General features: G+C 45.3%; 1 long non-coding RNA gene across 2 annotated transcripts; it reads left to right on the top strand.

Moving 5' to 3' along the window:
- Positions 1–9,671: 9,671 nt before the first annotated feature.
- LOC133502233 (uncharacterized) lies at positions 9,672–13,350 on the top strand. 2 transcript variants are annotated; one of them, XR_009795406.1, is made up of 3 exons: positions 9,672–9,799; positions 10,811–10,897; positions 12,354–13,350. It is a non-coding gene; the product is annotated as an uncharacterized LOC133502233 (long non-coding RNA). The 2 variants fall into 2 exon arrangements; XR_009795405.1 differs by lacking the exon at positions 12,354–13,350 and adding an exon at positions 10,959–11,809 and having other exon boundaries at positions 10,811–10,870.
- Positions 13,351–18,316: the final 4,966 nt, after the last annotated feature.

Below are 18,316 nucleotides of genomic sequence, written 5' to 3'. Positions count from 1 at the left end.
CCACACAAACCATCCATCATACCACAACACATCAGAGTATTTAAAGTCATGTTAATTACAGAGTCAGTTACTATGTATCCATTGCTATTCAGCTACTTCTGGTTGTTGAAGAGGTGCAATTTGACTTTAAGAAAAAGAGCATAATACAGAAGGCCTGCACTAAGTTATCTATGTACATCATATGTTTATCTAAATATATATATGCAGTATATATGTTATATATATCGGCGGCACAGTGGTGCAGCTGGAAAGCATTGGCCTCACAGTTCTGAGAACCCGGATTCAATCCTGGACCTCCCTTTGTGGAGTTTGCGTGTTCTCCCCGTGCCTGCGTGGGTTTTCTCTGGGCACTCCGGTTTACTACCACATCACAAAAACATGCAACATTAATTGTACACTCTAAATTGCCCCAAGGTGTGATTGTGAGTGCGACTGTTGTTCCTCTCTATGTGCCTTGGGATTTGCTGGAAACCAGTTCAGGGTATACCCTGCCTCCTTCCCGTTGACAGCTGGGATAGGCTCCAGCACTCCCGCAACCCTTGTGAGGATAAGCGGCAAAGAAAATGCTCCCCCACCCCAGTTGAAAATCCAACATATCAGCAATTAAATGTGTGCTCTAGAACGGTAGGTCAGTTAGCTTCTTCTGCTGGTAAAATTGCAGTGGCAATGATCGACTGAGAATGACAAACTTTGAAGATGATTATTTAAAAGGGGTTGCACACGTCTAAAATGATTTATTACTCTCCATTGTGGCAATGGAGAGTGTGTGATATGATGAATTCTATTCTCTTTTGAAGGTCTACTGTCTTCGATTACAGACATTTTTGCAAGGGTTATGGAGTACACCTCAAGGGCTGTCAAGTTCTTTGCTTCGCTCATCACAGGTATTATATGACTCCTTTAGATGGTAGATTTCATACATTGGACAAAAGAGCTACAGAGGAACAGATTTACCTTTTATACTACAGTGGTAACATGATGAATAAACTTACTAACATCATAGACAAAGATTTTCTATTGAGATCCTGTTTTCCCTAGACGCCAATACCTTCAAGTGGTTTGAGATGCTTGTGCATGCAATGTTTGTTAGATAGATAGATAGATAGATAGATAGATAGATAGATAGATAGATAGATAGATAGATAGATAGATAGATAGATAGATAGATAGATAGATAGAGATAGATAGATAGATAGATAGATAGATAGATAGATAGATAGATAGATAGATAGATAGATAGATAGATAGATAGATAGATAGATAGATAGATAGATAGATAGGCTATTATGCATGCAGAGGATGACTTTGTGTGCTGTTACATTCTTACTTTGTGACCTTCACTTGCGGGAAAACAGCTCCTGTTTCCCCCGACAGCAGAAATGTATTTCTCTAATAGGAATTCTGCTTTTTATCACCTTGTTCTTCACGATGCACGAAAGTAACACAAAATGGCGAGCACTTTCTTAGCACTCACACTTTGTTACATCCTCCTTCACTGCATGTGTGATTCGTTGCCCTTCCACTGTCATCCTCTCACCAACATTCTCTTCCTCCACCTGGTGTCCTCCACCAAGCACCTGCCCTTGACTGGTGAAGTTGCCACTCTAAATTAATTTGATCATATAAAATGTACTTCTCCATTTTCCAAATCGCTAACATAATACGTCTATAAGGCAGCAGTGCACCATCAGTGGTCTCCAGTCAACATGTGCGCTTTTAGGACCAGCCAGGAACTCCACAGGGAGTTGAGCGCTCAGTGATTGGACATGTTTTGCTTTTTTATTCACTTAGAATCCCATGAAAAAAAGACTTCACTCAATCAGTATGCTGAGGACCGGTCGCACCTCATTACTCATTAATCAAACAGGAAGTCTGTTTTTTCTGCTGGCATACACCCGTATCCTTTGTATCTTTCTGTCAACACCCTAAAAAGACACGTTAGCTGTTGGCAATTTGCACCAAAGTGTATAGAGCTCGTGCACCTACGTCATAAAATCATGTGACATCGCCATATTGTCAGTTGAACAAAGCATTGTTGCAAGTTAATTCCATTGGGACGGAACGAAAATATGTCTTATAGCACGAAACCCAGAGTTTTGTTCGATACCGTTAAACATTTAGAAAGTGATAATAAACGAAGGTACATGGAAAAATGAGACACTTGGCATAGAGGATCCGTATTTAATGTCGAAGTTGATGTTTTCGCGAATAAGAAATTGGACTGTTAATTTGCTTCCGCTTGTCTTGGACAACTGGATATAAACATGGATCTGGTGAGTAAGTCGTCGGGATTTACACAGATAGGTTTGAAAGCGTATAGAAGTCTGTACGCATACGAATACTTCGTTGTTGGATTTGTTCTCAATCAGGAATAAATCCCACATAGTGATGGACCCACTCAGATTTGTTCAATACAAATACCAATATTTAAATGTATGACCCCTGGCTTTACACAAACTCGCATTCATTAACTCTGACTGGAAAAAAAAAAAAAAATAGCACAATAAGTCTCAGGCAATTTGAAAAATCTGCTCCAGTTCAACGACTTCAGCATTGCCGAGCAGCGAGGTTCGACCAGCAATATGGCGCCGTCCAAAGTGTGACTTCACGTGCACGAGCTCAATACAGAAGCAGTTGCAGCTTAAATGGCATTCAGTATGAGACACCCATTTGGTGCTCCGGCACCAGCCACTACCAATAATGACATAGTAATAGTGGTTGTAAGGTTTTTTTCCCCATTCTTATATGTATGTGCTGGTTTTTATTTTGTTTTGCTGTTGTTTGGTTTAGTGTGTGTGTGTACGCGTGTGCATGCATGTGTGTGTATGTGTGTGCTTGCGTGTGTGTGAGTGTTTGTCTTTGCTACATTGTGGGGACCAACACCTGACACCACAGTCACAGCGTGGGGACCAAAAAAATTGTGGGGACCAAAAAGCTGGTCCCCACAATGATAACCATTGATTCAGTGATAAAACGACTACAGGGATGCCCTGTCAAATTTTCAGGGGTATCCCCACATTGCATGAAAACCGAAATTTTTGTGTGTAAGTGTGTGTACTCAGTGCTGCTGCCTTTGGCAGGAAGTGGTACTGGAGACTCACACAGTTACACACAGGTGGCTGAATTTTCAAGGGAGTCCCCACAATGCACGAAAACTGACGTTTCAGTGTGGGCGCACAGTGCTACGATCTTTGAGAGAAATTGGTACTGCAGCCACAGACAACTTAAATCCCTCTCAAGCAACAGCTTTAACTTGTGGTGCCACTGACAACAAAATATACATTTTAAAATGGGTATTATTGTCACAACTGCCTTATATAAATGGACTGTTAATCACTTTGATTATAATAATGCAATGGCAGATGAACAAGCGATTTTCAGTTTTTTTTCTTTTTGTTTGTTTTTTGCTTCATTGGTCCATATCTCATGATTGCATTGAGCTTGAGGCGTGAAAATAGAGATTGTGCATTGACACATCATACACGATACGTGTTCCGAATTGCGAATACGTGACGTTCCCAAGTATGAAGGTCAATGCCATTAGGCCCAATATTTAAGCGTTATTCTCAATATCTCATGAACGTTTTGAGCTAGAGACCTGAAAATGGAGATTGTGCATCAACACATCATGTGCAATGAGTGTTCTGAATTGTGAACGGGTGTCACCTTCCCAAGTATGAAAGGTCACCGCCATAAAAGGTCACCGCCATTATGGCCCTGTTTTAAGCATAATCCTCAATATCTCATAAAAGTAAATTGTGCATTGACACATCATGTGTGTGATACATGTTCTGAATTGCGAATGCGTGTGACCTTCCCAAGTATGAAAGGTCACCGCCATTATGGCCCTGTTTTTAAACATAATTCTCAATATCTCGTGAACGCATTGAACTAGAGGCCTGAAAATGGAGATTGTGCATTGACACATCATGCGCGATATGTGTTCCGAATTGCAAACGCGTGTGACCTTCCCAAGTATGAAAGGTCACCGCCATAAAAGGTTACTGCCATTAAGGCCCTGTTTTTAAGCATAATTCCCAATATCTAATGAACGCATCGCATCGCAACCCTGACCCCTAACCACCCTTCATAAGTTTCCAAGAGACCCGGTTCGTCGTGAAAAATGGATTGCTTGCTCATACATACTGTCTGGGTGTCTGTCTTCGCCGCGTCCGATAGTCGCGGCTTTGCCGCCGCGTCCGCTGATCATGGCTTTGGCCGGGCCGCTTTACGGTGTTGTCGTCGCACGCGGCTTTGTGCGCCATTGCCGGCAGCGTTTTTCATAGCTGCCGCTGTCTGCAGCAATGTTCATAGCTGCCGCTGTCCGTGATGAACAACAACGGCGATGGCGGCAGAGATAAACAATGCCGCTGAAAATGGCGCAGTCAGCTGTGAGCAACGACAACGCCGTAAAGCAGCCCGCCTCAGTGCCACAATGAGCATCCCTAGCTTGGCACCGCGATGAGCCACCTCGGTGCCACCCTGGCTGAAGCCGTGATCGTCTCATTGCACCCAGGACGCGGCGTTGTCATCGCTCGTGGCTGAGTATACTACATACTGTCATACTGTCGGGGAGTCTGTTGTTAGTTAGAAGTGATCCACATATCATCATTGTTTCAAGTCATATCACCTAAATATGGCTCGAAACAATTGGGTAATATTACCCTGGACACTTCACTTGATTGTGAGATGTTCTTTTCTTCGGAAAGAGCTTCGGTGTCTGTAGGGGCGTGTCCCACTGTCGAGCCCACAGCGTGTTTTCAATGGTGAATATCCGCTGTGATGTCACAGGCAGGAGATGCACCCAATAGGGTGTGAAACTTTCGCAACTCTGCACATGGATGACGCGCTCTCCGCTCATATTTATTTTTTCATATGAACATTGAAGTGAATAATGGTATATGTATTTTTCATTTCAATATCTGTTTTATAATGTTTATAGGATGACACTTGACCTTGAAAACAACAGCATTTCTTTTTTAACTTTCTCCATTGATATTGTTGGAAATTTTATATTTCTAAATCATCATAAACTTAAGTTAGTAATCTGACTCCAATTTGTGACCTTACCCAACTGCCACTCATCCAACAATATGCGCGCTCGTTCTGCAATAGAAAGGTATCAGGAAGCCGGCATTGTCACACACGAGTGTATTTATTCCTTCAACACACACCTGGGTCTCGGGTCCCTCTCATTACAACCCTGTACGTCTCTGTTCCCTCAGCCGACGTACTCTACATCCAAGTTTCCCAGAACAATTTTAAAGTACAATCTACTGATTCACTATTGGTTCTGTGTCTCCTCCACGTATCCTTGGCGCTCTCTCATTGGTCTCCTTTGGTCCGCCGGATGTTGGCCCGACTCCTCCCCTGCAGACTCGCGTGCTGGCTCATCCTGGTGGTGGTTTCCTGACAGTAGTTTTTCCACCAACTGCCTCTGAGTCCTGTCGTCTCCGCATCCTCCTTGCAGTTAGCACCGTCTGTTCTAAAACATTCCATTCTTGCACCACATACCCTGTTTCGTTCCAACAGTCACACGCTCAGCACTTTACAGTCTCACACTTTCATACACAGGATGTAGCAACATCTAATGAACTACTTTAAACTCAAACTATTATATTCCTTTAATATCGAAAGTAAACATAAGCAGCATGTTGAGCTTGTCTTTGCTCTACGTTGCCCAGACTGTGTTGCTAACTAAAGCAGCAGTGGGGGATGCAGTCATTATAAAACACAGTGATGGGCTGCATAAGTACTGTAACATTTGTAATTATGGGTGTATGTCTTTAAAAGCTGGTGGGTGTAAGGTAAACTAGGTAAAAGAGTGTGGCGGAGCAGAGGTTGTTGTTAGAGAAAGTAGAGTGAGTTCCGTGTGCTGCCTAAAAGAAACCAGTGGCTTCTTCTTTTCAGTTTCTCATCATACATATGTGAATTGTGCCATTGGATGTAACAACCAGTCATCCTTCACTCATTGAATCACATGGCAAAATTCCACAAAGTGAGTAGCTGTATATTATACTTTCAATTTGCATTGGATTATTATTTTTTTGCCCACAATACAGAATATCTGTGAAGAGACTGCATCAGCGGGTGCACAATGGATGGAGCCACGCAGGGCGCCTAAGCCACGCCTACTTTGATACTGTTGTTAAGCACCCCAAGCGAGCAATCAAAATGGCTGACGCAGTGCATCTGAAGCATGTTACGAGCGAGTTTTAGTAGTATTTCTGTTTCCTTTCTGCCCATGGTTTCAGAAATATTGACACAGAGTGTTCAGAAAGGCCTGAATTACTTTCAACAGGGATATAGTCACAATGTCAAGGTTTTCCAAATGGAAACGCCATCTAAGGTTTCTGCAATTTGTTGGCCGGTTAGTGTGTGTTGGTGTGCTCCATTGGTTTGATTAAAACTCTAAAAAGGCTCAAACTCCAGACCTTTTCTCATGTGCCATGTGAGCAAACCTGCACGTCTCTGCCACATCAGTGGAATAAAACCAGAGGGTCCAAAATCAAACCAGTGCAGATGAGTGAAGTAGTTTAGGTCGACCAACAGAAAGGAGGAAAAGAAAACTGATACTTTGTCAGACTGAGATGAACTACAGGTTAAAATAATGAAAAAAATAATGAATAATGGTGAAAATAATGGGATGGTCTTTGTCAATTTGTAGTGCAAACTCCTTGTCACATTCCAGGAGATGTTCATCATCATTGTACTTTATAGCTGTTACACTAACTAATTGAATGACTTACCTTGGAACAGATGGCTTTGTGCTTTGATACGTGCAGCTGGTCATGAGGTCGGCCACAAGCCTTTATCCACTGTTTGCATTTATCTAATTTACGCTTTGGGGTGGGAAAGCGCACCAGATATCCTCCTAGTAATCTCTCTGTGTAGTGCTCGTCTCCATTACAAATTCCCCAACCAGATTGAAGCATCATATTTTCAAATCGGATCTAAGCAGGACTATCCAGTCACAATTCAGTGCCGTAATGTAACCACACGCTCTCTTTGTTTGTGGTTAAAAGAGCCCAGTTGTGGACAGCATGGGCAGCGTTCAGAAAAAAACGCTCACTGATTGGTCAAAAGGGAGTTGTCAATCATTTTCACGGATGACAATTTGAATTGCAACCTGACAAAACAAAAAAGTCATCATGACCTTGCAGACTACAACATTATCAACAAGATCAAGGCACCCATACTCAAACATGAAACTCAGTTTTCTCCTCAAAGTCACAAAGTTCACAATGTGATGAATCATGTAAACAGTAGAGCTCTGATTAGTAACAGATCTTGAATGGAGATGAAACTCAGAATGAAGACTGGGGATGTAAAGGAGACCAGTGACTTGTATGGCAGACTGATGGTCCTGAACAGGTCCAGTAGAGACAAGGAGGCCACTACGAACCACAAATTACTTCAACAACAAGAGCCCCATTTGGCCCAGATTACTGGGATTAGTGCCAGGATCCCACAACTCACCAGGTCTGGAGAAATCAAATATAATCAAACTCCACAGCAGAAACTTCATAGAAAGCTCACCAACCACAAGGTGAAATGTATACCATACCAGAAGCTCCAAATCACAACATAGATCTGGTATGTGGAATTGGTCTTTGGAGAGGTGGCTGCGGTGTTTCTGACCAACTTATTCAATAGAATACTAGCGGAAGAGAAGATGCCAGAAAAATGGAGGAAAAGTATGCTAGTTCACATTTTTAAGAACAAAGGCGATGTTCACTTTCAGAACCGCGTGGGGGCGGAGGTGACTTTTAGACTGGAGGGTGTTGTCTGCCACATGGATGATGTTCTGGTGTGGGGCCGGACTCAGAAAGAACATGACGCCCGCCTACACGCAACAGTGGAGAAGATTCAGTGGGCGGGCATCACTCTAAACGTTGACAAGTGCGACCTGTCGAAGATGGAGGTGACCCTTCTGGGCCATGTGGTCTCCGCCACTAGCATAAGTCCTAATCTATGTAAGACTGAAATCATCTTGAAAATGAAGGAGCGGACGACTGTAACTAAAATGTGGAGTTTTCTTGGGATGCCGAGCCAAACTTGGGAGGTTCGTACCGCAACTGGTTGAGAGGGACAAGCCTCTGCAGGACCTCCTGTCAAAAAAAGAACTGTATATGTACGCGCCTTTCAAGTCTTGAAGGAGGCACTAACGTCTACACTGGTGCTGGCCATGTATGATTCCACCAGAGACTCCAAGGTCTCAGCAGACGCATCATCGAACGGACTGGGAGGAGTACTGCTCCAAAAATGGGATGAGGCATAGAAGCCAGAAAGCTACATGTGTCGGGCTCTCATACATACAGAGCAGAGAAACACACAAGTGGAGAAAGAAGCTCTGGGACTGACCTGGGCTTGTGAAATTTCTGCAACTTCCTCATAGGGAAACATTTCCAGTTGGAGCCAGACCACCAACCCCTCCTGAGCCTCCTGGGGACACAGCCCTTGGATGCTCTACCTCCTCAGATCTAATGCTTCAGGATGCGACTCATGCCAGGGAAGTGCCTGTGGACAGCTGACACACTGTCATGAGCTCCTGTACAGACAAGGAACTGTTTGATGATACAAACATCTACATCGATATGTTGATGGAGAACCTGCCGGCAAGTGTCGACTACCTCGAAGAGCTGAGGAAGGACTAGAGAAGGGACTGTGTGTGTGGATGTGTGATGTAGCTGTGCGTGGAAGGCTGGCCTATCAACAGGCCCAAAGAACAAGGACTCAAGCTGTATTGGGCAGAGCAGGCGTTCCACACAGTCCAGAATGGTGTCTTGGTGAAGGGACAGAGACTTGTTATTTCCTCAGCGATGAGAAATAATATCCTTGCGAAATTACCCAAAGGTTACCAAGGTGTGGTGAAATGCAGACAGAGGGCACAACAGTCTTTGTGGTGGGCCAGACTGAGCCAGCAGCTGAATGAGTTGGTTCTTAATTGCCGAACATGGTTCAAGTAAAGGCAGAACCACAGAGAGCCAATGATGCAATCACTCTACGAAGGCCGACCAGGGGAGAAGCTGGGAGTGGATTTGTTTGTGCTCGGGGACAACCCAAACTGGTTACCAGCTCAGCGTATGCCACATGGAGACAAATAGCCACACCCACAATCACACCCAGGGGTAATCTAGAGTGTTCAATTAATGTTGTGCATGTTTTTGGGATGTGGGAGGGAACCGGAGTGCCCGGAGAAAAACCACAGGGGTACGGGGAGAACGGACACGTCCAGGATTGAAACCGGGACCTCAGAACTGTGAGGACAACGCTTTCCAGCTGCGCCACCGTCCCGCCAGATATTACAACACTCTCCACAAAAATCTTATAACATTACCTAATAAACCAATCTAACCTCTCTGAGAAAGAAAGTAACTGCTTTAATGACATTTTTAAGTTAGTGTGATGAGGCTTTATGTTCATGGAAAAAACACGCTGTGTCTAGAATCACTCAGCTTTTCTGTACTGTATCGTCACATTCACATTGATCATTTTGATTAATTTATGTATGGAGTTGATGGGTGAGCATTGTCATTTCTAAAAACGCAGCTCAAATGAGAGTGCATTGTGGGAAAAAAATGCTCCTTCTGCACTCCACCAATAGGCATTGCCGTAGTTAGCAAGCTGAAGGTAGTGATTGGCTGTGTAATTAACAACCCTGAACAGCTGTGAGTTACCACCATTTTGTCAGGGCGTCCTGATTAAGAACAAAGCGCTCCTCATTTAACTGTGGAACATTCTGGTGCTGTTGGATTTGACTACTTGAAATGCGAACACTCTTGGTTTTAATGGGAAGGTGAGTCTTATTTTTTTATGTTAATCATCGGTGGGAAGTGTATGATTATGTACGGTTATGGAGAAAATATGCGGTGAAACACGTAGCGAGTAAAGACTCCATGGTACCCTTACTCTGTTAATGAATGAAGCCAACAGGTGGTCTCCAAGTGGAAGCTTACTTTGTTTGCGTTGCAGAATTAGCAGTTGTCACTGTAGTTATTGTATGACCTGCTACATATTCATTTCTATTCTATTTTAGGCATCATGTTCAGTGGTTACTTTACTGAATGTTATCTTTGCATTAATTTACTAAATGTAATTTTAGGTGTCTGTTTTAACTGGGAGTCATGTGAAATTTCAGAGATAGTGCTGTGCCACTGTACATTAAAAATAAGTGGAATGAATGAAGTTAGGACAAATCAGTTTTCCAACACCCATATTTGTTGAAAGAGGGTTGGCAGTAGGCACAGGTTTAGCCAACAGTACCATTAATGCATAAAAATGAATGATGCTTTATTTTTTCTTTCTTTATAGAATCAATGCCTTCTCAGACGCAGGAAACAGGATGCAATTATATGTTACATTGTATGTAAATGTAGCTGCTTGTTCCCCCTCTGTTGTATTTGTTCTTATTAGCATAATCCATTCTGGTCCACTTGTTTCATCTTTCCCATCTCAAATTATGTTTGGAGTTTTTAAAAAAATGTTTTTTTTTTTATTCCCCCCTTCCTTTCGATCCCTTTTAGCTGTACCGAGTATTAAACAGGTAATTGAAGCAAACAAGGCTGGGCCAATATTATTTTTTTTACAGTACTCAAATCTGATATATCGTGAGCCAAACCTGGTGCTATTCAATACTGATAAAGTAATCTCCTGATTGTCCACGCAAATTTAACAATTTTACTGTACTGAAGTTAATTGATTCACAGTACTTGGAGTGACAAGTGTGGAGTGTGTCCACAATGCTGGTAAAATCTGAAGTTGTGTATGTGATACCCACAAAGAAGGAAAATCCAAAATCTGTGCTTAGATACTGACCCCAGAAGTGACGAAAACCAGACAAAGTCCCCACAAGATGGTGTCTAGTCAGGTGAAGATCCTATACTTCGTCTAATCGGTAAGTTGATGTAATTTTTGTATTTACCTAAATTTCAGGATATTTGTAATATTTTTTTCAGGGCTGTACGACCTTCAGAAAGGGTGGTTCCCACAATGCATGTTCTAATCAGGTGGCCCAACAATGGCAGAAAAACAAGTGTGTTGTGTGTGTAAAGGGGGGGGGGGAGGTTGCTCTAGTGACACCTCGCCTGTTTTCCAGTGGCTGGCTTCTTGAAGGTGCGCATTTGTGGCTGTTGCTCAGTGAAGGACCCTCATCTTCAATTTGTCTAATATGTCTCCAACTTTTCAACATGGCCACAGTACATATGCAGTTATGATAATACCAGTCACATTCTATAAAGAATGACTTGCGTTAATTTCTCCCCTAAATACAAAGATCTTAAAAAAACAAAGATGTCATACATCCTTGCCATCAAGAACCTCTCACTGTGAAATCCTTGAAAATCCACTATGCCTCCCTCCTCATAGGGGCAGAAATGCTGTTGTGTGGCCACACATCACACTTAAATAAAAGCTACCACAGGGTGTGTCTGAGGAATTAAGTGCACCCAATTTGATTTAACCACAGCCTTCTCTGCGTCCTTCCTGTGGGCCGCTGTTAAAGGCTTTGTGGCTTTATATTTGGGTCCCAGTTTGGATGCAGCAATGGAGATATCCCTATCACACAGAGAGCGTACACCACCTGAACCTATCACCATCTATTCTCCCTCTCTCCTCAAGGCCACACACAACTATTGTATATGAAACCATGAAGAGAACTAATGACCAATTATGTTTGCTCAGGTATGGCTGTCTACTAAGCATAACACATGATCAAATGAACTAAAAATGAGCTTAGACATACTGTGCACTTCAAGGGCCCATCTGTCTTCATGGTTTGGTTCTGGTGAAGAGACCCTTTACAGTCATCGTGTCGTCTCTCTTTAACTGTGACATGCCCCTGCAATCTCTTCCATTGACAAAATTGTGTTCTCCTGGACGTTTGTACTATCATGGACTGTCAAGACAAAACAAAATTCTATCCATTTTCCTAACCGGTTATCTCCACTAGGGTTGTGGGAGTGTTGGCACCTATCTCTGCCTGACTCTGCGCAAAAGATGTTCTACACCCTGAAACTGGTTACCAGCCAATCGCAGTGCACATATAAGCAACCATTCACACTCACATTCACACCTACGGGCTGTTTAGACTCTTCAATTAACATACCATGCATGTTTTTAGTTTGTGGGAGGACACTGGAGTGCCTGGAGGAAACCCATGATTGCATATTCTGACAGGGGAGGCCATATTTGAACTCGGGATGTCAGAACAGTGAGGCAGATGAACAACAGTAAACGGCTTTAAACACCTTGTTTTTTTTTTGTTTTTTTTTGCCAGTGAATTTTTAAAACATGAACTAGTAGTTTACAGCACTCTTGCCATCCATCCATTTTCTACTGCTTATTCTGTTCAGGGTCAAAGATGAGCTTGAGTCTAGCCCAGTTGATGATGTGTGCGAGGCATGTTGCACAAAGACAGCCAACTATTCACAATCTTGATCACACCTATGGAGAAAGTTGGAGAACTCAGAGAAAACCCACCCAAGCACCGTGAAAACATACCATCTCAACAAATAAAGGCAGAGAAAGGGTCAAGATTATATCTTAGATTTGTTCTGTGAGGTAGACAAATATTGTTTGCATCATTGCTTTCTTTTCTGGTGCACAGTCTTGCTGAAACAAAAAATGTATTTCCCCAATAAAAGTTAGAGGCATACATTTATCCATACGCTGTATACAAGGAGAGTACATAAGAAGAAACTTGATCGTGACATTGCCAGAGATGTCTTTAGAAATACATTTGGGGGTGCAAAAACTCACAAAATGAAATCATTAAATGAGCTAAACCCATGAATAAAAAATACTTATTGCATTTTTATTTTTTTCCAAAATTCCTAACAAACAAGTATAGTTGGTGATGCAAATACATCGTCTTCAAAATTCATACCTTATATATAGTAATAGATTGACAGATTTTGATAGATCGAGTAATGATCACTTTATTAAATCCATTGAGGAAAATGAAGCAATTGTTTAGTTTCAACTAACGAGGCTCTTTATACAGTCCATTGGTTGAGTACTTCAACCCTCCCTGAGACTCATGTAGCGGAATAAATAATGCATGAAACAAATGACGGCCATTTTAAGGTGGGTCCTCCACTAGACATTGATCTTACACAGTATAAACGACCACAGCCACCAGAGCTGCAAGTCCCTTTGAGCTTGGTTGAGGGAGGTGGGGAATGGTAGCTGGGATGAAATTTATTGTGCCAGACTGTTACTTGGTATGCAGGGTGGAGACAGCAAAGATTGTTTTTGCATACTTGCTCCATCATCCACATTTCAGAGATATGATTTGTTTCTCCTCTTTTGTTTTGTTTGTTTTGCTCTCGTCAGGTACTTCTGTGTGTATTCCTGTGCACTTTTGAGGGGAAAAAGAGGGAAGTGGGAGGGAAAGGGAGTGAAGAGAACATATGAGTGCAAATGTAGGAGAGTCAAAAAAGAATATACAGCCTATGATAACTTATTTTGTGTGTGTGTGCGTATGTGTGTGTGTGCTGTGTGCCCCTATGTCATGTGTCCACATTCACCTGGGAAGGAGAAAGCTGAGAATGACATCAAACGCAAACAACTTTATTGGCGGTCTCCATAATTCAGCAGCTATACCAGAGGTCGTAGTCTTTCCTTTGAGGTTGAGCTGCAGAGATGAATCTTTAATGTGCTCCTGCCTAGGAATAATGGATGGCACACAGGCAAGCTACTACCCATCCATGCTGCGCTGTCGCTAGAGCGAGAAGTGGGGGCTGAATGAATTGGGTGATGGTGGGGAGAGGTTAGTGGAAGAGAGTATGGACTGTGGATTGGGAGTGAATTGAACAAAGTGAGTGAAATTCAGTGGCCAGAGTGAGGATGTGTGGATCAGCATTTAATTAATAAAATATGTTAACCTCTCCCTTTTACTAGCAAATCTGCTGGTCAGGATGGACAATACATGGGTGTCATGTATATATTGTACTGTATGCATAAATACACTGTACATGCTATACAACAAAGCCTTGCTGTACAGAAAATTAAATTCCCTGGATGACATCTTTCTTGCAGGTGCTGGGCTCCAAGCTGCATTCTGTGTATGTGAATGTTTGAGTTACACCACACCTTCCCACAATGACTCACTAAGGTTTTCTGTCCTTTTTGGTCCCTTGGGAATCCAAAACATTATCTTGAATCATATTGCAAAAGGTTGCGCCATAATTTACATATTACCTAGTGAGCAAGATCAATCAACAAATTCTTCTTCCTGGCCACAGATTTGTGGAATTACTTGATTCTAGGCAAAGTAAATAGAGCTGAAGCATAACTACTCTACAAGCTCCCCCCGTCATGATCCTGCTGGTCCAGCCCTGGCTGCGCGGGTGCCCGTGCGGTCATGCTGATTGGGAGACACACACCTGCGCCTCATGCTGGCTGATTGGCCCTGGTGTATATAGGACCCTGGGGACGACTGGTCCGGTGCCAGATCGTTGCGGTTCATACCCCGTTCCAGCACTCCCGTATCTCTGATCGTATTCCCGTGTGTACCGACCTCCGCCTGTCCTCCGACTCAACCCCTTGCCTGCTCTGATCGATCTCCCTTGTACCGACTCCTGCCTGCCCGCTGACCTGCTCTCTATGCCCGACGTCCTGACTACCGCTGCTGCACTTGACTGCCTGCCCGATCCTTGACCGTGGAACAATAAACGTTTTTCCAAAATTACTTCTGCATCTCCCGTGTACTCCTGCATTTGGGTCCTACCTCCATTCCGATGGGTCATGACAGAACGATCTGGCCAAAACAAGACCCAGCAGGAAAGACGCGGGGACCGACGCAAGGTAGACCGACTGCCGGAGGACCAAGTCTGTCCGATCCCGGTAGGCTCCATGACGTTCTCCGCTTCTGTGTCACACGCTCCGCCGGCAAGCTATGAATACGTTTCAAACCCGTTCAGCGCCTCACGTTCTGTTGGACTCTGATTTTTCGGACTGCGAGGAGGACCGTGATTTATATGACCGGTTGCCTGACTATGACTCAGATTATTTCGATTATGACTCTCTTTGCCCGATCGTTAATCCCAGTCAATTCGTTTCACCTCCCCGCCTCTCCAGCTCCCGAGTGTCTTCGCCCGGTAAGTCCGAGTTCCCCAATCCATTTGTGGGAACCCGCTTGGGCATCTACCTGGGACCTCCGCGTGGCGGCCAGAGGAGACGCCCAGGTCGGGCGCTCCCCAGTGCCTCCCTCTGCGTGGCAACAAAGACGCCGTCCTCGTCCACCCAATCCTCACCGGCAACGGTTAAACCGGCAGACCCGCAGCTTGTGGCGAAGCTTCCAGCCCAGAGGGAGGAGGGGCCGCCAAATCACGAGGTGAACTGCCGCGAAATTCGGGCGGAGATCGAGCGGCAGAGCGCCAAACTGGCGGCTCTCACGGCCCAGGTCCGGCAAGGATTAGAGAACCAGCCGAGCTACGCTGACGTCGTGACTGCGACGGACTCGTTACTTTTGCTCACGCGGCAGTGGCAACGGATCCGCTACCAAGCAAGGCTCATGTTGCTGTCGCAACGGATTTGCTACCGAGACACGCCAACGATGCAGTTTCGACGGACTCGTTACTGACTTTTGCTCACGCGGCAGTGGCAACTGATCCGCTACCAAGCCAAGCGCACGTTGCAGTGGGAACGGATCCACCACCTCGGTATTCCCACATCGCGGTGGGAACGGATCCGCCACCTCGGTATTCCCACGTCGCGGTGGGACGGATCCGCCACCTCGCCACGCCCACGTCACAGTTTTGGCTGTTCCGAGCAGAGCTCACGTAGCAGTGGAGACCGATCCGCCGCCGCCTCGTGTTGCTGTCCACGAGGTGGAGTCGTCTCTGCAGCCGCTTCTCGTCCGTGTCCAGGAGTCCCGGTGGCGACCGGTCCGCAGCCGCTCCACGCTCCTGCTTCGTCGGCGACCGGTCGACTGGCACGCCCATAGGTTCCCATTCAGGAGGAGGTGGCGATGGCGTCGCTGGCGCATTCTCACGTTCCCATCCAGGAGGTGGCGATAGCGTCGCCGCTGCAGCCTTCTCACGTTCCCGTCCAGGAGGAGGTGGTGATGCCACCACCGCCTCACGTTGCTCTCCAGGAGGAGGAGGAGGAGGTGGTGACGCCGCTGCCGCCTCACGTTGCTGTGCAGGGGTTGGCGCCGCTTCCCCAGCCGCCTCACGGTGCCATCCAGGAGGAGGTGATGATCCTGCCACTGCCTCACGATGCTGTCCAGGAGGAGGTGGTGATGCTGCTGCCGCCTCACGTTGCTGTCCAGGAGGTGGCAACGCCGCCACCTAACGTTGCTGTCCAGGAGGTGGCGACGGTTCTCCTGGAGCTGGAGGGTCCTCAGGATGGCTGTGGCGGTGATTGTGGCGGTCATGGCTTTGGTTCTTCTCTCCGCCGTCCTTCTCGCTCCGGATGATTCCCGACTGCTTCTTGACCGGACTTCGGAAACGACTGATCTCTGGCTACCTCGTGACAGAGCCTCGGTGGCGACCGATCCACGGCTGCCTCCTGACCAACCCTCGGTGGCGACCAATCCCTGGTCGTCTCGCAACCACGGCGCGGCAGGTCCTCGTCTGGAGCAGTGGCACGCCTTGGTCTGGTTCATGCTTCGGCGTTTGGTTCCTCACCGAGGTCATCCACCCGAATCGCCCCGTGGGGATCCTGGTGCTTGCCGTCCGGGTCATCCACCTGAAGTGTCCACCCGGACGCCTCGTGTTTGGTGGTCTGGATGGCTACCAGACTGGGGTTGGGGGGGGGCGTGCCCTCCTCCGGACCCCCTTGCACCCGCCCCTGGATGTGTTCATTCTTCTCTCTGTGTTTCTATCGTTCAGCCACGTCTGGGAGCCGTGCCTTACTGGGGGGGGGGGGGGTACTGTTATGATCCTGCCGGTCCAGACCTGGCTCCGCGGGTTCCCGCATGGTCGCGCTGATTGGGAGGCACACACCTGCGCCTCATGCTGGCTGATTAGCCCCGGTGCATATAGGACCATGGGGACGACTGGTCCGGCGCCAGATCGTTGCGGTTCATGCCCCATTCCACCACTCCCGTATCTCTGATCGTATTCGCGTGTACTCCTGCATTTGGGTCCTACCTCCGTCTCGATGGGTCGTGACACCCCCTCCAAATATGGCATATTAGTCTGTTAAAAAACTTTGAATACCTCAATAATAAATTTGGGGCTGGTGGTGGTTTAACCACGGACAGATGCTATATTTTAGCCTCTTTCACACTGTGATTTTGTTACTTGTCGCATCAACATAAAATAATTGTCAAACAGCAACAATTCCTTTGAAAACAAAAGAGCAGAGAAGGAACTCTAAATTTCAAACTTCATTTCCCTGTCCTGACTGTCCACCTCTATTATGGCTATTAGGCTGCCACCATATCAGGCAAATCTGCAGCAAATACTCAACCCTGATTCCATGTCGGTGTGACGGTCTGAGCGCTCCCTCGTGCTGAAAAGTCCCCCTGTGATTAATGTGCATGCGTTACTAACAGGGGAACTCTGGGTACGTAGTAGACCATTACAGAGAAATCCACCGCTCTCATAGTTCCGCTTCTTCTACATAGAGCGAGCCTCTATTATTATAGGTTATATCCTAACCGTAACCCTAACCTAACCTGAAAACAAAAGTATACGCGTATATGTACGTTTGCTGTGTACGTCTTTCTGAGACGTCCATAGCGAACATGAACACTCGCGAATAGCACACGTTGAAACATGGATGGGGATGTTTCAGATTGGCTGGAAATTTACAAAATATGCACGCATGCGCATTAATATAAGCATGTGCGCATTAATCACAAGAAGACCTTTCAGCACCGGGGAGCGCTCAGACCATCACATCGGTTCTGTTCACACAAAGCAGTAACCTGAGAATTTTGTGCGAAAATGATCGCTTTAGTCGGCAGTGGGAAAAGGGCTTCTAACTTTGAATTCCAAAGCATTTTTCCTAATTGGACGGCAGAAGTTTCTGACTTCAAAGTTTTGTTCTACCGAACACAGCAGGTTAGAAACAAAGTCAGAAAGGCACACACAAAGAAAATGACTTCCAAAACAGCATTTTTAAGGTCAAGTGTCATGAAATGGATGATTTTAGGGATATTATTAATGAAAAGCCCACAGCCAATATGGTTCCATGTGTTTTCTCACTACAAAACATGATTTTGACGCATACAGCTTTTTGTAATATAAAAAAATAAAAATCCTCTCGAGGGATTTGTTTTCGAGAAGAAGGAGGAAGTGACGTAGAGGACAGAGGCGCCCCCTACTGGATTCATTTGTTTCCATTAGTTTTTAAGGTAGCT

Source organism: Syngnathoides biaculeatus, chromosome 6, assembly GCF_019802595.1.
Source record: "Syngnathoides biaculeatus isolate LvHL_M chromosome 6, ASM1980259v1, whole genome shotgun sequence".
NCBI lineage: Eukaryota > Metazoa > Chordata > Actinopteri > Syngnathiformes > Syngnathidae > Syngnathoides > Syngnathoides biaculeatus.
Note: the sequence above shows the minus strand (reverse complement) of the source record. Positions and strands in the feature narration are given on the sequence as shown.